This window comes from Eleutherodactylus coqui, chromosome 7, assembly GCF_035609145.1.
Source record: "Eleutherodactylus coqui strain aEleCoq1 chromosome 7, aEleCoq1.hap1, whole genome shotgun sequence".
Classification (NCBI taxonomy): domain Eukaryota; kingdom Metazoa; phylum Chordata; class Amphibia; order Anura; family Eleutherodactylidae; genus Eleutherodactylus; species Eleutherodactylus coqui.
The window spans coordinates 2,445,355-2,468,632 of NC_089843.1; positions in this window are offsets into that span (position 1 = coordinate 2,445,355).

Consider the following 23,278-nt stretch of genomic DNA (forward strand, 5'->3'; position numbering starts at 1 on the left):
GTCCCTTCTGGCCGATGCTTACAGTGATTGTAGAGGGGCGGGGGAAGAGTGGAGAGAGAACTCAACTCCAGCCCCCCCACCTCCTCCAACACTGCCACGCTGTCTGCGATCCAACGATACTTGCTCCTGTGTAACCGCATACATTGGGCCGCGCTGTCGGGCATTGTTTGCCCAACCTTCTTCCTGTGTAAATGGATATTAAGGACCCTATTAGATGAGCAGATCATCATTTAGATTCTTGCTGAATCACGAAAATCTGAATGACGATCGTTCAGTGTAAATGCCACCAGCGACTGAACGACCAACAATAGTTTGTTTGTTCAGTTTCTGAAGACCTAAACATCCAACGACAATCGGATTGTGTGAACAGGTTGTCATTCATCTATGAATGACAGCCTCTTCACTGTGAATGGAGGTTGGCCAAACAATCTCCAGCCCACTCCGCCTTCATTCACTGTTGAACGCTTCAGTGCCTTACTATGGTCCCGTGTAAAGGGACCCTTACAGCTGATGCAGAGAAGGGGGCTGGCTTAGTTATTAAAATGAGCCAAACAGGAGCCCCCCCCCCCCCCCCGATGATGTAAAAAGCAAAGAAAAAAGGGCCAAACTGTGCAACAAAATGGCACCATTGAAAAATAGAACTCACCCTGCAAAAACCAAGCCCTCATACAGCGACGTGGATGGATAAATAAAGGAGTTATAATTTTTTTTAAAGTGGGGAGGAAAAAAAGGGGGAGAAAGGGGGGAAAAGGGTCCGTGTCACTAAGGGGTTAAATAATGTATTAACTTCCTCCTCTGGGTCATTACGATGCAGGGATACCACATGTGTAATGCTATTTTTAATTGTTTACAAAGTAAAGGGAGACAAGTGTTTTTGTTTTTATTTTTGTAATAATTTTTTAACTTTTTTTTGTCCCTTTTAGGGGACTTCCACAGAGACCCATCAGGACCCCCTGATCACATTCCAGGGGTCCGATGGTGACAGTCCTTTACATGCTTTAGTCACATAGACTGCAGCATGTAAAGAGTTAACACAGCAGAGATCAGAGGTTTTCTCTGATCTCTGCTTTAAGAGCTGGTGCCTGGCTGTCCTCTGACAGCCAAGCACCAGCTCTCCCTGCCACAGAGACCATCGGCTGGCTTCTGACAAGCCGATGGTCTCTATGGCAACCTGTAAACAAAGCAGGACTTTGAATTCAGAAGCGGGAGATTGCCGCAGATCGGCAATATCTTCCTCCTTCTGTTTTTCAAAGTCCTGCACTGTTCTCTGTGGGTCTGTGCAGGCAGAGCACGTTGTCACAGCTTATGGCAATCTACTCTGCTGCTCCCATAGTGAAACATAGCCTGGAAATCTTCTGGTACACAGGGCAGCCAGGAGCAGAGGGATTTTGAATTTCCCGGGGCTCAAGGCCCTCTGTGCACGCGTCCGATGTCAATCATCGGGCGCGCATGCGCAGACGGGGACTTCGGGTCCCGGAACACTGGGGACATCGGTGGACCTGAGGTGAGTATTTTCACCTCCCCTCATGGATCCGATCCATGAGGGGAGGTGATACTTGTACTTTTAAAAAAAACTTTTTCGTGATTGCCGCTATCCATTGGATAGCGGCGATCACGGGGCCGGGGACCGCTCACCGTAGTCCCCGGTAACATCTCCTGGTTCCCGGCTACCTTCAGGAGCCAGGAGATTTTGAATTTGCCGGGGGCTCCCGGGCTTCTGTGCATGCGCGTGACATCATCCGTCTGGCGTGCATGCGCAGAACAGTGGCGGCGGGTCCGGGAGGACTCCGTCACCGCAGAAGACCCTGGAGAAGGTGGGTGAGTAATTTCAGCTGCCCTGTTGGATCCGATCCATCAGGGCAGCTAAATCTTTAACTTTTTAAAAACTTTTTTTCACTTTATTGTGATCGGCGCTATCGCAATGCCGGGGAAGGGGGTCCCCGCACCCCGGGATGACAACTCCATGCTGTCGGCTACCTGCGGGCACCAACAGCATGGAGCTGTCACGTCCAGAGCCCACGTGGCTTTATTCTCCGCAGGACACATGTTTTTACGTCCTCAGAGAATAAAGCCCACTTGGGCAGGACGTAAAAAGGCAATGGGCTGGTCACTAAGGGGTTAATATCCTAAAAGGTTTCACAAAACGTAGCGTATCGACATTTTTTTAGAAAAACATGACCGCAATATGATCAGTTTTAAAGTAACGCCTCTTGAACGGGTTATTCTGAAATCTTTATCACGTTTAACACCTTCCCGCAACAGGACGTAAACTTACGTCCTGGAGATAGCGCGGGATCATATGTGATCCCGCGCTATCCCGCAGCGGGAGCCGGCTGTCAGTCACAGCCGGCGTCCCGCTGCAACAGCGGGGGGCATCAGAGATGCGCCCCTTGCTGTTAACCCCTTCCCTGCCGCGATCTAAGTAGATCGCGGCAGGGAAAGAGTTCACAGAAGGAGCGCGCTCCTTCTGTGTCTCCGGCCGGCTCTCGCGATAACATCGCGAGAGCCCGGCCTGTCACCATGGCAACAGGACGCCAGACACTGGGTGTCCTGTAATGCCTATGCCTATGATCGCTGTGTAAGCGATAAGGCATGGCAGAGCAGTAGCTCTGCCATGCCTTATGTCAGCGATCATCAGGGCAGTGGTCAAAGTCCTCCAGGGGGACTCAAACAGTGTAAAAAGATTTTTAAAAAAATGTAAAAAAAGATTAGCATAAAAAAAAGGTAAAAAAAAAATAACCCCCCACATACTTGGTATTGTCGCGTCCATAACGACGCGTACAATAAGTTGAACATACTTTTGACTGTGCACGGAAAAAAACGCTAAAAAACTGGAGCTAAAAATGCAATAAAAGTGATCAAAAAAGCTGTATGTACCCCAAAATGGTACCAGTAAAAACTACAGCTCGTCTCGCAAAAAATAAGCCCTCACAGAGCTCCGTACATCAAAAAATAAAAAAGTTACCGGACTTTGAGTGCAGCGATTTAGAATAGAAAAAAGATTTCCAAAAAAAAGGGGTTTTATTGCAGAAAAGTGGGAAAACCTTAAAAAAAAAGAATTTTGGTATCGTTGTAACCGTACCGACCCGCAGAAAAAATGGATTGTCTCATTTATGCTGCATGATTAACGCTGTAAAAAAAAAAAAAATAAAATCTATGGCAGAATTGATGCGTTTTCTCTCCCTGCGATCATAAAAAAAAAAAAAAAGAAAGTTTTACAATATAGTGTATGTACCCAAAAGTGGCACCGATAAAAACTACAGCTCGCCACGCAAAGAACAAGCCCTTATACGGCCGTGGCAACGGAAAAATAAAAAAGTTATGACTTTTGATAAACGGAGAAGAAAATCCGCTAAAAATTGTTGCGTCCTTAAAGGGGTTGTCTCGCGCCGAAACGAGACAAACCCGATGCAGGGACCTAAAAGAAAATCCGCACAGTGCTTACCTGAATCCCCGCGCTCCGGTGACTTCTTACTTACCGGCTGAAGATGGCCGCTGGGATCTTCTCCCTCGGTGGACCGCAGGGCTTCTGTGCGGTCCATTGCCGATTCCAGCCTCCTGATTGGCTGGAATCGGCACGTGACGGGGCGGAGCTACACGGAGCCGCTCTCCGGCACGAGCGGCCCCATTGAGAAAAGAAGACCGGACTGCGCAAGCGCGTCTAATCCGGCGATTAGACGCTGAAAATTAGACGGAGCCATGGAGACGAGGACGCCAGCAATGGAACAGGTAAGTGAATAACTTCTTATAACTTCTGTATGGCTCATAATTAATGCACGATGTACATTACAAAGTGCATTAATATGGCCATACAGAAGTGTATAGACCCACTTGCTGCCGCGGGACAACCCCTTTAAGCCCAAAATAGGCTGTGTCATGAAGGGGTTAAAGGCCATGAGATGTTCTGTATCTTTAGGCTAACTACTTCGGCCCCAGCAGGACTCAATGAAGTATTGGAAAACATCTGAGAGAGAGAATGGTCATGGGATCTATGGAACCCTGAAGTTTGGACCTGTGGAGGTCAGGTTGTCACCACATAGAATGGTTCTATTTTAGTCAGTCTATGTTTTATACCCTATAAGTGAGTTGTATGGGAAATCAGACTGTTGGCCACAGCACACACGGAACCTTATTTCTGAAGGGAGGATGATCCTGGATTAACCCCTTGAGTGGCACGCCCGGAAATTTTCCGGGACGAGCTCCACTGCCGATAGTGATATAGCCCGGAAGATTTCCGGGCTATGTATCACTATGGGAGCTGCAGAGCACAATGCCACAAGCTGTGACAGTGTGCTCTGCCTGCACAGACCCACAGAGAACAAAGCAGGACATTGAGAAGCAGGAAGATATTGCCGATCTGCCGGCAATCTCCTGCTTCTATGTCCTGCTTTGTTTACAGGTTGCTATAGAGACCATCAGCTTGTCAGAAGCATGCAGATGGTCTCTGTTGCAGGGAGAGCTGGTTGTTAGCTGTCAGAGGACAGCCAGGTACCAGCTCTTACAGCAGAGATCAGAGAAAACCTCTGATCTCTGCTGTGTTAACCCTTTGCATGCTGCAGTCTATGTGACTGCAGCATGTAAAGGGCTGTCACCATCAGACCCCCAGAATGTGATCAGGGAGTCCTGATGGGTCCCTGTGGAAGTCCCCTAAAGGGTCAAAAATAAAAAAAGGTAAAAAATTATTTAAAAAATCAAATAAAATTAAAAACACTTGTCTCCCTTTACTTTGTGAAAAGTTAAAAATAAAATCACACGTGATATCCGTGCATCATAATGACCCAGAGAAGGAAGTTAGGACATTATTTAACCCCTTAATGACACGGTCCCTTTTTTTCTTCTTTCCCCATTTCTTTTTTTCCTCCCCCTGTTTAAAAAATCATAACTCCTTTATCTATCCATCGCCGTGGCTGTATGAGGGTTGTAGTTGTTTTTTGCGGGCCGAGTAGTATTTTTCAATGGTGCCATTTAATGTACTGAAAGACTTTTACAAAAATCTAAGTGGAGTAAAATGAAAAAAAAAATGACCTTCCGCCATCCTTCAGTGCGTTTTGTTTCTACGGCGCACAAACTGCAACAACAATGACCTGATTCCTTTATTCTATGAGTCGGTACGATTACTGCGATACCAAATCTGTATCCTTTTTTTTACTGTAGCACTTGTATTTTTTTTCAGACATTTAATTTTTTAAAAATTATTTTCTGCTGCATCCTCTGCGCGCAATAACTTTTTTCCATCGACGTACTTGAGCGTGGGCTCATTGTTTGCGGGACGCCCTGTAGTTAACGTTGGTACCATTTTGGAATACAAATGACTTTTTGATCGCTTTTCATTGCATTTTTTCTGGGAGACAGGGTGACTGAAAAAGTGCATTTCTGGCATTCTTTATTTTTTTTTCGGACTAGGTTCACCGTGCGGTAAATAATGCACTACTTTGACAGATCAGACATTTACGGACGCGGCGATACCAAATATGTATTTTTCTTTTATGATTTAGAGTATTTTATTATAGATATGGCAAAAGGAGGGGATTTAACTTGTATTACTTTTTTTCCCCAATCTCCCTACAAAGTTTTTTTACAAAAGTTATGCAATACATTATATATACCCAAAAATGATGCCATCAAAAAGTACAACTTCTACAGCAAAAAACAAGCCCTCACACGGCCGTGTCAGTGGGGAAATGAAAAAGTTATGGCTCTTGGAACGCAACTGCAAAATTAGTTGAAATTAAATGATTGGACCATTTAAAAAACCTGCCCTGGGGGAGGTCTGACAGGGGGGTAAGAAACCCGCCACTCAAGGGGTTAATGGTGCACGCTCTAGTAGATCATGGATCAGGTACAATGCAAAGCCAAACGAAGAGAAGAAGAGCAGCACTCCAGGGAATTGCGTCACGTAGAAAACTTTATTGTGCCCACATAGACAACGGTTCAACCCCAAGTAACACGGGTCTTTGTCAAGTCCTAAATACCATACACAAAGTCCAAGCCTTTAAAAGCCCGGTAGCTCCACCCCCAACACCAATCACATGAAACATTTCAATAACATCCATCACAGTTAAAATAAAGCCTCCAGCCATTGGGTAGAACAGCATTGGGACGCAGGTCAAAACTATGTGTACTTAAAGGGGTTGTCCCGCGGCAGCAAGTGGGTCTATACACTTCTGTATGGCCATATTAATGCACTTTGTAATATACATCGTGCATTAAATATGAGCCATACAGAAGTTATTCACTTACCTGCTCCGTTGCTGGGGTCCTCGTCTCCATGGAGCCGTCTAATTTCAGCGTCTAATCGCCCGATTAGACGCGCTTGCGCAGTCCGGTCTTCTCCCTTCTGAATCGGGCCGCTCGTGCCGGAGAGCTGCTCCTCGTAGCTCCGCCCCGTCACGTGTGCCGATTCCAGCCAATCAGGAGGCTGGAATCGGCAATGGAACGCACAGAGCCCACGGTGCACCATGGGAGAAGACCTGCGGTCCACCGTGGGTGAAGATCCCGGCGGCCATCTTCGCAAGGTAAGTAAGAAGTCACCGGAGCGCAGGGATTCGGGTAAGTACTATCTGTTTTTTTTTTTTTAAACCCCTGCATCGGGTTTGTCTCGCGCCGAATGGGGGGGCTATTGAAAAAAAAAAAAAACGTTTCGGCGCGGGACAACCCCTTTAAGAGTACTGGGCTGTGTCATGCCACGTCCCTCTCACCATACCTGGTATAGATCACGCCGATTCCGACAGGTGTGCACCTGACGAGTGTATGTAGCGTCATTGTCAGCGTCATAACCAACAACTCCCACATGTCGATGGCGTCAGAAGCGCCACCCCGTATCATTATATCTAGGGCGCGCCTGTGTGTGATGGCCAAAGTCTCACATTAGCTAATGTACATCCTGTCATGCTCCAAACTTGACTAAGTGTCGATAGAGCAGAGCCACGCATGCGCGGGAAGCTAATAGTATCGCGTGAGCTGATGCGTCCCCCACAACGCTATATGCTTAGTCCTACGCAAACTATGTAAGTGGAGCGGTTACCATGATGCCGCCTACGCAGGGAAAGCGGACAAATACATAGATCACCCACTGTTATGTCTCAAACCTATCACAAGGGGAGTTATGGCAAGATGGTTGGGCAGACAAAACCTAAACCTATCACCCAATTAAAGGGTATATTTACTATGCATCTTATGCCTCTAACCACATATCCCATACATACGCCATCAAACGTTATAGCATATGACTCAACCCAATAATTCCATGACCAGTTATAAGCAAAGTAAATCAGGTCCCATTTCTGTCCTATAATATCGTTGGAATAGACCGCGTCCACTTCAGCCATTCCACCCAAACAAATCTGAAGAAAAGAAAAAAATAATCAAAATCAATATAGCAACTATTAAATCCAAAAGTAAGACATATCACCACCCCAGTAGTACAATCGCATAATTACTCTTATCACGTTACATACAACAGTGGATTATAGTCTAGATTTAGGCCATTAGGGGCCAATGTATCCAGAACAAAAATCCACTTCGCCTCCAATAATTTTAACTTTCACTCCCTATCTCCTCCCCTCCTGTCCTTGTTGCCCATGTCAATAACCCTAAAACCCATTTGGCTAACAGAATGATTACAGTCATTAAAATGCTTTGGGATGGGTAAATCAAGCTTTTTCGTTCTGATATGACTTTTATGATTAGCTATCCTTTTGCGGACCTCGGTGGTGGTCTCACCTACATATAAGAGGCTGCAAGGACAGCTAATCAAATAAATCACAAAAGCAGACCAACAGCTATACCAGCCTTTGATGGCAAAGCGTTTGCCAGAACGGGGGTGCGTGAAACTGTCACTCTTAATCATATTGTGACAGGCCGCACACCCCAGGCAACGAAAATTGCTATTTTTGACCAGGGCCAAAGTTCTCTGAATAGGTCCTCCAGATGGTGGACCAGAAGTTTGTACCAGACGGTCTTTCGAATTACGGCCACGTCTTAATGCCATCATGGGAGGAGCAAACAATTCCACAATTCCAGGATGGCATCCAGCTAGAACAGGCCAATGTTTGTTCAAAGTGTGTTTTATCTCATTGCTACGTGGTCCATATGTAGAAACGAACAGTACACATGTTACCATTTGAGATCTCACAGAGGAACTAACAGTAGAAGCCCGATCCAACTGTTTGGCCCTATCTTTCTGACGAGCTACCAAATCCCGCGGATACCCTCTGGAAATGAACTTCTCACACATCATCTCCAGGCTTTCATCCAGATACTCATCAGTCACACCACCCACCGTACCCTGAGCATCTGGCTCCAGGGTAAAGATTTGATCATGGCCGGCGGGTGGCAACTGGAGTAATGCAACAAATTATTACCGTCCGTGGGTTTTGTGAATAAATCCGTTTTCAGGCTGTCACCCTGTTTGATCACCAAAACATCGAGGAATTGTATAGACGTATCAGACGCTACCAACGTGAACTTCAACTCCGGCAAAAAATCATTGAGTTCCCTATGGAAAGCTTCCAGTTGTTCCAAAGAGCCATTCCATATGACAAAAACGTCATCAATGTACCTCCACCATACCTGGGCAAGGGCCCAGGATGGGGAGGTACAGAGAAGCGTTTCCTCGACATGGCACATAAAGATGTTCGCGTATGATGGGGCCATGTTCGACCCCATCGCCGTTCCCTGCACTTGTCGGAAAAACCGATCACGATACACAAAAAAATTGTTAGACAGAACCAATGTCAATAGAGTCAAAACAAGGGTCAAACATCCTGTAGACAAACTGGAATCAGATAAATAATGGCCAACTGCCGAAATGCCATTCTCATGTTTGATGATGGTGTACAATGAGGAAACCTCAAATGACGCCAAAATGGCACCATCCTCAATGGTGACCTGATTTAATTTACCCAAGAAATCGGAAGCATCCTTAATGTAGGACACCGCACCCGTTGCACACTTGCGAAGTACTCTATGCAAGAAACGAGATACATTTTTATAAACTGAGCCTCTCCCCGACACTATTGGTCGTCCAGGGGGGCATTGAAGATTTTTATGAATCTTGGGTAGAGTATAAATTTTTGTCATTACTGGGAAGGCGGGAAGAAGAAAATCAAATAGTTGTTGATTAATCAGCCCCTCACATCTTGCCTAATCAAGAACTGCTCTCAACTCCTCCAAGGAGTAACTAGTGGGATCATGTACCACCGGTTCATAAACTGTTGTATCCGCCAATTGTGTCATTAGCTCATTGTGGTAGTAATCGGAGTCCATAATAACTATGGCTCCACCTTTATCGGCTAAGCGAATAGTCAGTTCATCATCGCTACTAAGAGATGTAATAGTCCGCCAGTCCGACTCATGTTGGGGTGATTTTTATGGCAAAATTGGCGAGACCGTAAGTTGGAAATATCACGGCTCACCAATTTGATGTAAGTATCCACAGCCAGATCAGTCCCTGGAGGTTGAAACTGACTGGGGTTCCGTAATCACATACCCTGGGATGTAAACCCCTCATGTACTGCAGATGTTGTACTCACAGGAGTCTCACCAGCTTCAGACCTCTGAAAAGTAGGTCCGTAACTTCAATCGCCTGAAGAATTGTCTGATGTCGATATCCAATTTGAACCAATCAATGTCTGAAACAGGGACAAAGGAGAACTCCCTAGAAAGAGCTCGATTTTGAGCCATAGAGAGTGTCTTAGATGAAATATTAACAATGGATACCTCTGTCATCTCCTCGTTCTCATCCTCGAGCGGGTTTGCACCTTCCGTAGATCTCTTTCGGGTGCGGTTGTGCTTCTTACCCCTTTTCTCCTTCTCTTACTCGGTGTGATGTATTTGAATTTTTCGGGGGTCGATGACCTAAAAAAGACTCCCCTGTCAATGAAGCTAGACCAGCCTCCTCCGCAGACTCAGATCCCGCGGAGGACCATCCAAATTGGGACTTGCCCAACGTGGTTTCCTCTGTCTGGGGTTCCTCCTTCCAGGCATCCTGCCCTGTTGAACATTTGGACTTTTCTGCCAATTATAGATCACCCCTGACAGATAATCTTGTTCATCTCTTACCCATTTGTTACGTTTGGTGTGTTCCACCTCGCTTCTGTATCTTAGTGTACTTAATTTTAGTGACACAGTTTTTCATTTCTTGTTCAGGAAGCAAAGCCTGGATATCCTGTTCAACTGATAGTATATTGGCTGATACTTTTGTGATTTCCTCCTGTAAAAACTCCAAATTAAGTAACATTAAATCGAAAGCAAACTTGTTAGCAACGCATACAAATTTCTGTAAAAAGGCTTCATTATTAGAGAAGAGTGTGGGGCGAATATGCGGTCGTAAACCTCTCGGGATCCTTCGTGCCACATAATATTCACGTAAAGTCATAGAATGTAATTTCAAGGAAATTAAAAGTTTACTCATTGATTCATACTTGCGTAGATGAACTTTGACATCTGGTGTACTGAAGAGGGTATTATCCTTTTCCGAGCCCGCAATAATGCGGACCGCATCATCCTCTGTATATGAAAACACTCTGGGCTGACCAGATTCCCCAACTGGTCTATTACATACATCCAGTCCTTCAAGCGGTGCCCGTGACTCCGGATCCATAACAAATGTATAGGAAATCAGACTGTTGGCCACAGCACACACGGAACCTTATTTCTGAAGGGAGGACGATCCTGGATTAATGGTGCACGCTCTAGTAGATCCTGGATCATGGATCAGGTACAATGCAAAACCAAACGAAGAGAAGAAGAGCAGCACTCCAGGGAATTGCGTCACGTAGAAAACTTTATTGTGCCCACATAGACAACGTTTCAACCCCTCCTGGGGCGTCTGGAGGGCATCTTCCTCCATCTGACGGGGTGACAGGCCCAACTGGTCAACACTGGACCTCAGCTTGCAGCCTCTCCTGCACTGCCAAGCTGTAACTTCCCCCTTGCTTCTGGCAGGAACTGGCTTTTATGCAACCAATTCCTGCCACACCCATCAGGTGTTAACCCTATCTCTTCAGAAGTCCTGTCTACAGCCCTCTACAGCAGGGGTCCCCAACTCCAGTCCCCAGGGACCACCAACAGCTCATGTTTTCAGGATATCCTATGATGAGTACACCTGTGGCAATGTCTGAGGCACCAACAATAATTACATCACCTGTGCAATTCTGAGGAAATCCTGAAAAAATGACCTGTTGCCGGTCCCTGAGGACTGGAGTTGGGGAACACAGCTCTACAGGCCCTTCTATGTACTGCACTACTACATATCCCCCTTCCTTTGATAAAGGCAGTAGGCCGTACCACACTTTCTTTTGGCCCTCCAGGGCCAAAACTCCAGGCTCGGGGGTCTCTCGCCCTAACTGGCACTTTCTCAAGCTCAACTTCTTTATGTTCTCTAACACTAAGAACCTTTCCATTTGCTTGAGCCTGAACTACCTTCACATTTTCTTCCGTATGTACATCTGCAGTAGGAACTTCACTCTGGTCCTCACCTACAGCAGCACTGGCTTTTCCCTTATCCTGCATCTCAACTGCAGCAACAACCTTCTCAGCTTCCATATTGTACAATGTGAAGTATCCAACACTCATCTCTTCAACTGTTGCATGAGCCATTTCTTCAGTCTGCCCTTCAGTAGCGGAATGTGCACCTATCTCCATCTGTGGACCTTCTATCACAGAGATACTTCTATTCATTTGCACAACTTCCTTATCCAGGACCTGAGTAATTTGTAAGGCCTTTTCCCCAGCCTCTGACAGCTTAGTGGCCTTATCTGCTTCCGCAGTTTCACCTTCTACCTTCTCTTTGGTCACTGGAACTTCAGAGGATTGCTCAACCCCCATCTGTAGCTCAGCTCTCACTTTCTTAACGACTTTCACAATTTTTAGCTCCTTTTTAGAATTCAACAGGACCTCCTTTCTTTTCACTTGTGTGAACTGGGCCCTAAACCTCTCTAGTCTCTGAACCTTCTTTTCAGCAATATGACCCTCTGATTCCCAGGGTTTCATCCTAATGCCTAAATTCTTAACGGACTTTTGAAATACCACTTTTTCTTCTGACCCCACCTTCAGGGTGCATGTCAAGGTTAGCACTTCAGTCTCTTTCTTATAATTCTCCAACAAGGTCTACATTCCTTCTACCGGTTGTTGGAACACACCTTTTAGCTTTTCCTGAATCAGGGTTCTCTTCTCAGCATCTGTCTTGGCGCTAATCCAGTTTTGCATTTCAGTGCGCACCCGCTTGTTCACCCGTTCTTTTGCAACTTTAGGAAACACCGACTTCCCCTCAGTAAGCCTCTGTTCACACATCTTCTGTTTCTTCTCCAAGTTGGACACCATCTGACATTGGTAACCAAGCTCCACACTAATGTCTTCCACTTCCTGCTGAAGACTCACTGTAAACTTCTCAAGTTCATCATAGACCTCAGTTTGAAGAATAAACAGCTGATTTATCGCTTCCTGTTTTCTCAGAGCATCTCGTAGACTTCCTACTAGCTCTCTTATCTGACTGTCTTCTTCTCCAAGTTTCAGGATTGCTTGAACCTGTAAGTTCACTTGAACCAAATCTGCCTCTCTTTTTGCCAGAGCCATTTCAAGTCTATTGTTGTGTTCATGTAGAACAGCATTGGAACGTCCAAGTGCAGTCCACTTCCCTCGTTCATGGTCTTCAGCAGAAACCCAGCATGCCGAGTTCTCATCACGTTTCTCTTCCAGAAGTGACACATACGCCTGAAGTGTTGCAATCTGCTCTGACAGATTCCTCTTACTTTCTGCATCCTCCTGTACTTGCTTGAGGAACTTATTTCTTTCATCTTGCATAATCTTCAGGTGTGCACTAAGACCAAGCCTCTGCTGCGTCTCTTCTTGCACCAGTCTCTGGGACTCTTCACTCTGAGCTTCCAGCTTCACCTGCAGCCTGCTCACCTGTTCAGACAACGCTGTCTGCCTTCTGTCACCTTCAGTTATTTTTATTTGTAGCTCTTGAAGCTGCATTTCTACTGTATTTTTCTTGCATTTATATGCACACTTGTCTTCCAACAACCCCTTCACCTTTTGGGTAAGCTCAATGCACTCACTTTTCAACGTTTCTTTCACCTTCTCAGTTTGCTCCAACTGCTTGGACAGTTCCCGCACAACTACAGTATGACTCCGTTCCAGCTCCTGGATTTGGGTTTCCTGTAGTTCAGCTTTCTCATCCAAGCTCATATGTAGCTGGGACACCAGTTTCTCTTGCAGTGCCTCCTGGTTTTCCTTGTAAACCAGTATGTCTTTCAAGATCTCTGCCTGACTGCAAGCAGCTTTATCTAGTTCCAGCTCTTCCTTGAGCTGACTTATCTGGCACTCCAAGTCACCATTTTTCTTTGCTAACTGCATTTTCAACTTTGCAACCTGATTCTTCAAACCTGTAGTGTGATTTAGTGCATCTGTAGAAGCTCTTTCTAACTCACAACACATCATCTCCAACTCTTGGGTTTTCATTTGCAGTTGCTTACAGTCCTGTTCACACTGCACAGATTGTGCCTCCTGACATACTCTGCGATCAGCCTCATCTCTGGCTACATCTCTGAGGTCTTGTATCACTTCATGGACTGTGGAAAGATATCCCTCATACTTATTTTTCTCCCTTCTCATCTCTTCTAAGTTCTGTTCACACTGAACATTCTTCTGGTGATCAGCTTCCTCCTTAGTCAATCTCCCAAGGTGCTCATTCTCCTTTAAGAGAGCTGCATTCTCTGCTTTCTGCTGCTCAGCTTCTTGGAGAATACTTTCCTTTTCTGTTAGGAATCTTTCTGTCTGCTCCTCTAACAGCCTTTGCCTCTTAGCCTCTTCTCCAAGCAGACACAAGTTGGCCCTTTTCTTATCTTTTATTAGCAGTTTGCAATGCTTCCTCAAACTTTACATCACTTGCATTGGTGCAAATCCCTCCTGAATTTTAACCAAGCGTTCTCTTGCTGTCTCACCCTGGACCTCAGGATCTGCCCTGACAACCTCACTTGTCTCACTAGCAGCAGCCTTTTTCTTCTTTTTTCTCTTTTTTGCACGTTTAGTACGATCTATCCTTTCTCTCTCTAAAGGCATAGTACTACTCACTCCAGCATTTCTAGTCTTACACCCTCTATCTTCACTCTTCCTTCCCTCTTTCACTAGAGGTATATTTGCCCTGACTCCCACATGGGCGTTGGCTGCACTCATTGCAACCTGTTCACATTGTGGCTTTATGTGGGGAACTTTTCTCTCCATATTGTACACAGAAAACATCCCACAATCCCCCACACACATTTCAGGGTTAATGACATTTTTCTGCAACACAATAGCAATATGGTTTTTGGACTTCTTTTTTTTACCCCCTGCAGACACTGCTGTTTTTCTGGCACCCTCCTGCAAGGAAAAGATTTTGGTTAGGGTGCCTACCCACTTGCGTTTTTTTTTCCTGCGATGCTAAAATGCGTTTTGCGTTTTTTCTCAAGCGCAATTAGTATAGAATGTGTTCTTGTCCATCTGGGGTTTTTTTTCCGTTTCATGGGGTTTTTTCACATAGGAGCTGTCAGTTGCATATGTCTCCTTATTTTTCTCTTAATGCACCCATGATTGTCAATGGAGGGCTGCAAAAATGCAACGCCTCATGTTGTGCTCCGAAATTAACGCGCTAAAAACACGCAAAAATGGCGCGGAAAATGCCACGAAAGAGGTGTGGAAAACACGCAAAAAACGCCACGTTTTTCACGCACGAAAATCGGCAACGCAAGTGGGTAGGCACTAGAGATGAGCGAACGCGTTCGTCCGAGCTTGATATTCGTGCGAATATTAGGGTGTTCGGGATGTTCGTTATTCGTGACGAACACCATGCGGTGTTCTGGTTACTTTCACTTCCTTCCCTGAGACGTTAGCGCGCTTTTCTGGCCAATTGAAAGACAGGGAAGGCATTACAACTTCCCCCTGCAACGTTTAAGCCCTATACCACCCCCCTGCTGTGAGTGGCTGGCGAGATCAGGTGTTCGCCTAATATAAAAGTCGGCCCCTCCCGCGGCTCGCCTCAGATGCGGTGTGAGTTAGATGAGGGACAGTGCTGTTTATACCGGAGCTGCTGTAGGGAAAGAATTGGTAGTTAGTGTAGGCTTCAAGACCCCCCAAAGGTCCTTATTAGGGCCACTGATAGCTGTGTGTTGGCTGCTGTTAGCAGTGGCATTTTTTTTTTTCTCAAAATCGCCTCTGCAGAGCGTTGCACCCGGCATTAGGGACAGAAGTGCTGCATAGGCAGGGAGAGTGTTAGGAGTGAGTGTAGCCTTCAAGAACCTCAACGGTCCTTTCTAGGGCCATATTTATCCGTGTGCAGTACTGTCCAGGCTGCTGTTGGCTGTGCTGCATTTTTTTTGGGCTTCTCAAAATCGCCTCTGCAGAGCATTCCACCCTCCATTGATACTGCAGGGAAAGAATTGTGTAGGCAGGGCCACAACACAGTTATTATTCATAGAATATACGCAGTGCTGCCTTTTGGTGGAAAAACAAGTGAAAACAAATCTATTTGTCCAGCCTGTGTCCGTCCTTACGCCTGTGGAGACGTGTGAGCTGCGTGAAAAACATTGCTAAATCATACGCACCCAGCTACGCTTTACTGCTGGCTTCGCCATTTGCTTTCCTTAATTGGGAAAAAAAATACCTGCTCTCCAAGAGTTATAATAACTCTGCTACCCTCACGTTCTGTGACACATAAGCAGGGACACAGCGCAGTTATTAAACTTCGCAGGTTCATTGAATATACGCAGTGCTGCCTGTTGGTGGGAAAAAACTGAAAACAAATCTATTTGTCCAGCCTGTGTCCGTCCTTACGCCTGTGTAGACGTGTGAGCTGCGTGAAAAACATTGCTAAATCATACGCAGCCAGCTACGCTTTACTGCTGGGTTCGCCATTTGCTTTCCTTAATTGGGAAAAAAAATACCTGCTCTCCAAGAGTTATAATAACTCTGCTACCCTCACGTTCTGTGACACATAAGCAGGGACACAGCGCAGTTATTAAACTTCGCAGGTTCATTGAATATACGCAGTGCTGCCTGTTGGTGGGAAAAAACTGAAAACAAATCTATTTGTCCAGCCTGTGTCCGTCCTTACGCCTGTGGAGACGTGTGAGCTGCGTGAAAAACATTGCTAAATCATACGCAGCCAGCTACGCTTTACTGCTGGGTTCGCCATTTGCTTTCCTTAATTGGGAAAAAAAATACCTGCTCTGCCACAGTTAATAACTCTGCTACCCTCACGTTCTGTGACACATAAGCAGGGACACAGCACAGTTATTAAACTTAGATAATTCATTCACTAGAGGCAGTGGGGCCTTTCGTTTTCCAAAAAGGGCAAAAATTATATTTGGCCTGCAGTCTTGCGCCAATTTATTTCCTGCCTGGGAAATCTAATCACTGGTAATACAGCATGCTGAGGGGTAGGGGTAAGCCTAGAGGACGTGGACGTGGACGTGGCCGAGGACGCGGAGGGCCAAGTCAGGGTGTGGGCACAGGCCAAGCTCCTGATCCAGGTGTGTCGCAGCCGACTGCTGCGCGATTAGGAGAGAGGCACGTTTCTGGCGTCCCCACATTCATCGCCCAATTAATGGGTCCACGCGGGAGACGGTTATTAGAAAATGAGCAGTGTGAGCAGGTCCTGTCCTGGATGGCAGAAAGTGCTTCGAGCAACCTATCGTCTACCCGCAGTTCTGCGCCGTCCACTGCTGCCAATCCGAATCCTCTGTCTGCTGCTCCTCCTTCCTCCCAGCCTCCTCACTCCACTACAATAACACCTGCTCAGGAGCGGGAGCACTCCCAGGAACTGTTCTCGGGCCCCTGCTTAGATTGGGCAGCAGCGGTTCCTCTCCCACCAGAGGAGTTTATCGTCACTGATGCCCAACCATTCGAAAGTTCCCGGGGTCCGGGGGAAGAGGCTGGGGACTTCCGCCAACTGTCTCAACAACTTTCTGTGGGTGAGGAGGACGATGACGATCAGACACAGTTGTCTTGCAGTGAGGTAGTAGTAAGGGCAGTAAGTCCCAGGGAGCAGCGCACAGAGGATTCGGAGGAAGAGCAGCAGGACGATGAGGTGACTGACCCCACCTGGTGTGCAACGCTTACTCAGGAGGACAGGTCTTCAGAGGGGGAGTCAAGGGCATCAGCAGGGCAGGTTGCAAGAGGCAGTGCAGTGGCCAGGGGTAGAGGCAGGGCCAGACCGAATAATCCACCAAGTGTTTCCCAAAGCGCCCCCTCGCGCCATGCCACCCTGCGGAGGCCGAGGTGCTCTAAGGTCTGGCAGTTTTTCACAGAGACGCCTGACGACCGACGAACAGTGGTGTGCAACCTTTGTCGCGCAAAGCTCAGCCGGGGAGCCAACACCAACAGCCTCACCACCACCAGCATGCGCAGACATATGATGGCCAAGCACCCCACAAGGTGGGACGAAGGCCGTTCACCGCCTCCGGTTTGCACCCCTGCCTCTCCCCCTGTGCCCCAACCTGCCACTGAGATGCAACCCCCCTCTCAGGACACAGGCACTACCGCCTCATGGCCTGCACCCACACCCTCATCTCCGCTGTCCTCGGCCCCATCCAGCAGTGTAGTTCAGCGCACCGTTCAGCCGTCGCTTGCGCAAGTGTTCGAGCGCAAGCGCAAGTACGCCGCCACGCACCCGCACGCTCAAACGTTAACCGTCCGCATCGCAAAATTCATCAGCCTTGAGATGCTGCCGTATAGGGTTGTGGAAACGGAGTCCTTCAAAAGTATCATGGAGGCGGCGGCCCCGCGCTACTCAGTTCCCAGTCGCCACTACTTTTCCCGATGTGCCGTCCCAGCCCTGCACGACCACGTCTCCCGCAACATTGTGCGCGCCCTCACCAACGCGGTTACTGCCACGGTCCACTTAACTACGGACACGTGGACAAGCACAGGCGGGCAGGGCCACTACATCTCCCTGACGGCACATTGGGTGAATTTAGTGGAGGCTGGGACAGAGTCAGAGCCTGGGACCGCTCACGTCCTACCCACCCCCAGAATTGCGGGCCCCAGCTCGGTGCTGGTATCTGCGGAGGTCTATGCTTCCTCCACTAAAGCACCCTCCTCCTCCTCCTCCTCCTCTGTCTCACAATCAAGATGTGTTAGCAGCAGCATGTCGCCAGCAGTCGGTGTCGCGCGGTGTGGCAGCACAGCGGTGGGCAAGCGTCAGCAGGCCGTGCTGAAACTACTCAGCTTAGGCGATAAGAGGCACACGGCCCACGAACTGCTGCAGGGTCTGACACAGCAGACGGACCGCTGGCTTGCGCCGCTGAGCCTCCAACCGGGCATGGTCGTGTGTGACAACGGCCGTAACCTGGTGGCGGCTCTGCAGCTCGGCAGCCTCACGCACGTGCCATGCCTGGCCCACGTATTTAATTTGGTGGTTCAGCGCTTTCTGAAAAGCTACCCACGCTTGTCAGACCTGCTCGTAAAGGCGCGCCGGCTCTGCGCACATTTCCGCAAGTCCCACACGGACGCTGCCACCCTGCGCACCCTGCAACATCACTTTAAGCTGCCAGTGCACCGACTGCTGTGCGACGTGCCCACACGGTGGAACTCTACGCTCCACATGTTGGCCAGGCTCTATGAACAGCGTAGAGCTATAGTCGAATACCAACTCCAACATGGGCGGCGCAGTGGGAGTCAGCCTCCTCAATTCCTTTCAGAAGAGTGGGCCTGGTTGGCAGACATCTGCCATGTCCTTGGTAATTTTGAGGAGTCTACCCAGGTGGTGAGCGGCGATGCTACAATCATTAGCGTCACCATTCCTCTGCTATGCATCTTGAGAAATTCCCTGCAAACCATAAAGGCAGCTGCTTTGCGCTCGGAAACGGGGGCGGGGGAAGACAGTATGCCGCTGGATAGTCAGGGCACCCTCCTGTCTATTTCTCAGCGCGTACAGGAGGAGGAGGAGGAGCATGAGGAGGATGAGGAGGAGGGGGAAGAGACAGCTTGGCCCGCTGCTGACGGTACACCGGCTGATTGCCTGTCATCCTTTCAGCGTGTATGGCCTGAGGAGGAGGAGGAGGAGGAGGAGGATCCTGAAAGTGATCTTCCTAGTGAAGACAGCCATGTGTTGCGTACAGGTACCCTGGCACACATGGCTGACTTCATGTTAGGATGCCTTTCTCGTGACCCTCGCGTTGCACGCATTCTGGCCACTACGGATTACTGGGTGTACACACTGCTCGATCCACGGTATAAGGAGAACCTGCCCACTCTGATTCCCGAAGAGGAAAGGGGTTCGAGAGTGTTGCTATACCACAGGACCCTTGCGGACAAGCTGATGGTAAAATTCCCAGCCGACAGCGCTAGTGGCAGAAGGCGCAGTTCCGAGGGCCATGTTGCAGGGGATGTGCGTAGATCGAGCAGCATGTACATCCCAGGCAGTGCAACAGTCTTTAAGGGCCTGGCCAGCTTTATGGCTCCCCACCAAGACTGTGTCACCGCTCCCCAGTCACGGCTGAGTCGGCGGGAGCACTGCAAAAGGATGGTGAGGGAGTACGTAGCGGATCGCACGACCATCCTTGGTGACGCCTCTGCCCCCTACAACTACTGGGTGTCGAAGCTGGACACGTGGCCTGAACTAGCCCTGTATGCCCTTGAGGTGCTTGCTTGTCCTGCGGCTAGCGTCTTGTCGGAGAGGGTGTTTAGTGCGGCTGGGGGAATCATCACCGATAAGCGTAGCCGCTTGTCAACCGACAGTGCCGACAGGCTAACACTCATCAAGATGAACAAAGGCTGGATTTCCCCAGACTTCTGTTCTCCACCAGCGGACAGCAGCGATACGTAAGCAATACGTAGGCTGCACCCGCGGATGGAAGCTACGTTCTCTCTCACCATCCAAAACGGGGACATTTCTGCTTCATCAATCTGTGTCTAATATTCCTCCTCCTCCTCCTCCTGCTCCTCCTCCTGAAACCTCACGTAATCACGCTGAACGGGCAATTTTTCTTAGGGCCACAAGGCTCACTCAAATAATTTTTCTGAACAATTTTTCTAAGTTTCAATTAGCTTAAAAGCGTTGGAACTTTAACTTGAACCAATTTTTCGTTACACTGGGCTGCCTCCAGGCCTAGTTACCACTTAAGCCACATTAACCAAAGCGATTCACCTGCCATCTTGATTGGGCATGGCCAATTTTTACTGAGGTACATTAGTACTGTTGGTACACCAATTTTTTGGGGCCCTCACCTACAGTGTAATCATAGTAATTTCTATGTTCTTCGCCTGCACTCATGGTACAGAAAGGTGTGTGGGGTTGGCCTACAGTTTAGCTACATAAATGTCACTTGTGCCTTGGCTATACTAAGGCTACTGAAATGGAACGAAGACTGCGCTCCCGCTATACTGCTGCTTCAGAATTGTTACTGGGGCCTGTCTTGAGTGCTACTATTGCTTACATGGAACGAAGACTGCGCTCCCGCTATACTGCTGCTTCAGAATTGTTACTGGGGCCTGTCTTGAGTGCTACTATTGCTTACATGGAACGAAGACTGCGCTCCCGCTATACTGCTGCTTCAGAATTGTTACTGGGGCCTGTCTTGAGTGCTACTATTGCTTACATGGAACGAAGACTGCGCTCCCGCTATACTGCTGCTTCAGAATTGTTACTGGGGCCTGTCTTGAGTGCTACTATTGCTTACATGGAACGAAGACTGCGCTCCCGCTATACTGCTGCTTCAGAATTGTTACTGGGGCCTGTCTTGAGTGCTACTATTGCTTACATGGAACGGACACGTGGAGAGGACACGTAGTGCCTCAAAAACATCCCCCTCCTCCTCCAACAGGGAAAACATTGTTGGCAAATGCCTTTGCATTGGTTCGTCTGGCGGCAGTCCAAGAATTTCACCTTTACCGACACTACTAGAGAGCCCCCCCACCATCCCCCCGCCACGGCCCACTTAATCCTGGCCACATTCCGAAAACCAACAAAATACAACCGTGGTACTAGGTCCGCAGTCACCACCACATTACCACCAACGCGGTTACTGTTAAGGTGCATATAACCAGTCTGACTGGGGCATGCAGACACCTTGACAGAATGAATAGTGTGTGGCACATAGGTTCCCCATTGCTATGCCCACGTGTGCAGCTCCTGATGGCGGTGGCACAGGATTGTATTTCTCATTGCTTCTGTACAGCATTGTGGGCTATCGCCCCGCCCCTATTAAAGAGGGTCGCTACCTAGCCGTGCCAACCCTGTGCAGTGTGTGCCTGCGGTCCCTCGTCGTGGCAGACGCACTTCTAAATAGACGTGAGGGTGGTGTGGCATGAGGGCAGCTGAAGGCTGCGCAGGGACAGTTTGGTGTGCGCTGTGGGGGGGAGGGGGTGCGGTTGGGCAGCATGTAACTCAGGAGAAGTGGCAGTGGAGTGTCATGCAGGCAGTGATTGTGCTTTGTTGTAGCTAGTGTGGTGCTTAGCAAAGGTATGCCATGCTAATGAGCGCTTTTCAGAAGTAAAAGTTGTTGGGAGGGGGGGGGGGCCCACTCTTGCCGCTATTGTGGCTTAATAGTGGGACCTGTGAACTTAGGATGCAGCCCAACATGTAGCCCCTCGCCTGCCCTATCCGTCACTGTGTCATTCCCATCACTTTCCTGAATTGCCCAGATTTTCACACATGAAAACCTTAGCGAGCATCGGCGAAATACAAAAATGTTCCGGTCGCCCATTGACTTCAATGGGGTTCGTTGTTCGAAACGAACCCTCGAGCATCACGGGAAGTTCGTTACGAATAACGAACACCCGAACATTTTGGTGTTCGCTCATCTCTAGTAGGCACCCTTATGTAGCATTTTAACCACATTGGCATCAATTTGTTTACTGTCAAGTCCATACCGCCCAGAACCCACAGTCTCTTTAGTGGCCTCACTACTCCATAGATCCTTTTCCAGATGTTTGTCACAGTCCTTTGGCTGGGGCACCTCCGGTTGTGCCCTCAAAAGCCTGCAGTTAGCCTTCAACACAGACCAGTGGGGTTTTACTGGCCACTTTGCCACTGGACATCCATACATACATAAGTCCATCTGCAAACACCCCCAGCATGGCTCTTTTTGGTTGCCTCCTGCACCACCCGCCATCTTGACTACACAGTCAATATGAACAAACATAAAACAAGTCCATCAACTTGCCTCGCAGATGTCCTCCTCTGCTTGAAGTCTTTTGTTGCCCTCCCAGGCAACCACAATTCTTCGGCCTCCTGGCCCTTTAAACTGCATTCAGCAGCAACTGCAGTTTTTTGGCCTCCTGGCCCTTTAAACGCTGCGTGCAGCAGCACTGCTCCCAGCAGACATCTACTTCATGCATTGCTGTTTGTGCACCACTCTGGATCATGCCAGCGCATCCTCCACCATATGTGGCAAGTTGGGGTGTGCTTGCCACTGGATTACTGACCTCTCGGACAGAAAAATGGCCACCACACGTGCAGAAACCCTTCATGAGACGTGGAGTCTCTTTAAGACTGGCACCTGCCAGCATTTATTTCACAGCAAACTGCGTATACAAACACAGTCCATATGCAATCCTGGGTTCACAACCCACAAGGTCCTGTCACTAACCCCTCCTGGGGCGTCTGGAGGGCATCTTCCTCCGTCTGACAGGGTGACAGGCCCAACTGGTCAACACTGGACCTCAACTTGCAGCCTGTCCTGCACTGCCAAGCTGTAACATCTCCCTTGTGTCTGGCAGGAAATGGCTTTTATGCAACCAATTCCTGCCACACCCATCAGGTGTTAACCCTATGTCTTCAGAAGTCCTGTGTGCAGCCCTCTACAGGGCCTTCTGTGTACTGCACTACTATATACTGCATATATTTATGTATCCATGATTGTTTTGAATGATTATCAACAACCGAAGTATGAAATGTAAAAAACAAACATGTACATATCCATAATATACTATATTATGAACTCATGTTAAATCAGCCATTTGATCTTTTAGTTCTATTTGATTATTCAGTTTCCTTACTGCTGAATTGTTCACATAGTAATTATCTTTCTGCATTTAATAATGCCATTTGTACCATTGATCACTTTACACAAACCATTTTCATATGGTGTTCACATTGTGCATTAGCAATAAAGTTTCTTACATACACTACCGTTCAAAAGTTTGGGGTCACCCAAACAATTTTGTGTTTTCCATGAAAAGTCCCACTTATTCCCCACCATGCGTTGTGAAATGAATAGACAATAGAGCCAAGACATTGACAAGGTTAGAAATAATGATTTGTATCTGAAATAACATTGTTTTTACATCAAACTTT